Here is a 2,899-nt window from a genome sequence, read left to right on the forward strand (position 1 = left end):
TCCTGTTACATGTATGCCTCTAGTACAACCCCTTCCTGTTAAGTATGTACATACCGTAGCCTGTATACCCAAAAATATATCAACTCATGAGATTACATTACTGACTCTCTCTCTGCTCGGGCCTGGCTCCTGAAGTCTGCGGTGGTGAGCACTTGCATGCTTTATCTTGTCTGATGTCTCTTTAACTTACCCCTCAATTATACAATCGCCTTTTGGGCCCATTCGGTTGTGGGGGCTGGCACTCCACCACCCATTCCAAAAGGTGCTTCACACCTGAGCTCATCACAGCACTGTTCACAACAGCCCTGTGCCCATCAGGGGAAGCGTGGATGGAGATAACTTAGTGCATACAGTAGAGTACTGCGCATCGCAGAAGAGCAACGATGAAGCAGGTGTCTGTTGTCGGATCCATCCGTCAAAACACCGCATCTTCTACTCCGTTTCTTTGTGAGTGGTCCATATTTTTCTGATGCCCATCAGGTGTATTCAGAGTCCATAGTTCTCCACGTGCTACACAGGTTCTCCCAACAGGGCAATGAAGTCAAGAGATGTCTTGTGGCTAGTGAAGTGCATTTCATCTCACAGTTTGTTGCAGGTACATATTTCTGCACTGTCAGCTGCAGGCCTTAGCTCACTTACACTTGGACACCCTTGTGTAGGAAAGCAACTAGCTGTGTTGGCTTTCAGGGCAAGCCTTTTGTTTCAAAGTGCAGTGTGTCTAGGATAAAAATGCGCAGATTTAGCGGGGCCGGTGGACACCCCCCACCCCCCCACCGAGGAGCCCCGCTGGCACAGTGCTTATGCATTGGGCCGAGATCCGCAGGGTCAACAGTTCGAAACCACCAGCTGCTCCTGGGGAGAAACATGGGACTTTCTACTCCCTTTAAGTTACAGTCTCAGAAACCCACAGGGGCAGTTCTACCCTGTCCTTTGGGGTCGCTACGAGTCAGCAGGGATGAGACGGCATGAGTTTGGGTTTTGGGGGTTTATCCCGAGTGCTGATGAAAGCACACCTCAGGCAGCCCAAGCCCGATCTAGGAATGCTTCCCCACAAACAACCCATTCTGGAGTCTCGCCCCCCTCTGGAGGCTACCGGGGCAAAGAAGCTGATCGATCCCTGTGACCACTCTCCCTCCCGGATTTTGCGATTCTTGTCTTTCCTTGGACGTTTTGAAGGAGTCCCCGTTGCCCTGTCAAGGACGTGGTGGACTGCTAACTGCCAGGTTGGCGGTTCAAACCCACCAGCCACTCTCTGGGAGAACAATGAGGTTGTCTGCTCCCATAAAGGTTTGCAGCCTCAGTACCTTGCCAGGGGCTGCTGTGAGCCAGGACTGGCTCAATGGCAGGGCATTGGGCTTTTAGTTTCCTTTAAAAAAAAAAAAGTCTTTATTCACCTGAGTAAATTGGAAAATTGTGTTACCACTCCCCCTCAAAAAAAACCACACACACACACACACACCTCTTTCCCTTCCACCTGTCCCATAGGCCCTGAACAACAGCGAGCTCTCACTCTGTTGTAGCCTACTGTCCGTTCCCAGAAAGAAAACAACCCAGACCGTCGGCAAGTTCAAAAGAAAAATTTTAATTCTTGCGCAGGGACCATCAGCCCTCTTGAGAGGAGACTGAGCGGCCCCCAGTGTAATTTGCCGAAGGTTTATATAGCTTTTTAACGTGCAGGTGTGCAAAGAAGCAGAGCACAGAAGCAGGATCTTGCCGTTAGCCATTCTTAGATGAACAATAACTGCCCTGGTCATTCTTCCAAGCCTCCTGAACATCCATTTCCTTCGGTACATCCGTTGCGCTACGGCTACACAGCCTGCCTCCCTAATATCAGCCAGTTCATTTACAGTCCATAAGGGCTGCTGTCAGCTCAGAATGGCTTTACTCCTGTCAAGGCTGCTTAAGCTTTTCCTAGAGCTACGACAACACTTGGGGTCAACAGACACTTCAGGCTCATGTGCTGAGGGGGTCAGTCTGAGGTGCAGACGAAAGGCAGTCCTGGGCAGCGTATCTTTGCTCCAGCCCACATTGTAGGCAATTAGCATTCCCCGTTGTTCTGGAAAGTTCTCCCTGAGGCAGCCTGTTGTTCTGGAAAGTTCTCCCTGAGGCAGCCTCCGAGGGCCAGGAACACTGCACTCGGGAGGGGTCACCCTTCGGAGCTGCCTCCTGCCTGCTGTCACACAAACCAAATGGAACGCACTGCCCTCTGGGCCGTCCGAAGCAAGCCGGGTTCTTCAACGGGGTAGCCCTCTGCCCCTGCTCCCTGCGGCTCGGATGCTGCTGCTTTCAACTCGAGGCTGTAACAAAACTCACTGCCCCCGAGTGGACCCTACAGGACAGGTGGACCTGCCCCTGTGGGCTTCCCAGTCGGTAGCTCTTGATGGGAGCAGAAGGCCTCGTCTTTCTCCCGTGGAGCCACTGGTGGCTTCCAACTGCTGACCTTTCGGCCAGCAAGTCAACGCGGCTGGCTCAGTCCATGGGGCTCAGTCGGGGGTACAGAGCTAGGTTTTGTTTGTCTTTCTCAAGGCTACACACCCCATGTGGGGTCCTGGCGGGGCCCAGCTGAGCCCTGGAATTGACTTGGTGGACACGTGAGGGGGCGTCGCCCAGGGGCACTGAGTGGGAACAAACCCCGGGCCATAGGTGTGGGTTTGGGATGCCACGTTCTCTCATGAGCCCTGGTGGCACGGGGCTGCAGTGCTCAGCTGCTGACTGAAGGTGTCCTGTCTGAACCACCAGCTCTGCGGGAGAAAGGGGTGGCGGTCAGCAGGGGTGAAGATGGACAGCCATGGAAACAGGAAGGGCCGTTCTCCCAGGTCCTCCAGGGTGCCCAGTCCCTGCATGCGTAGCAGGGAAGCACTATTGGCAGTGTGTTCTTTTTTTTTTTTTTTTTTTTTTT

This window comes from Echinops telfairi, unplaced genomic scaffold (genome assembly GCF_000313985.2).
Source record: "Echinops telfairi isolate 266 unplaced genomic scaffold, ASM31398v2 ScPeMD7_23;HRSCAF=83, whole genome shotgun sequence".
Classification (NCBI taxonomy): domain Eukaryota; kingdom Metazoa; phylum Chordata; class Mammalia; order Afrosoricida; family Tenrecidae; genus Echinops; species Echinops telfairi.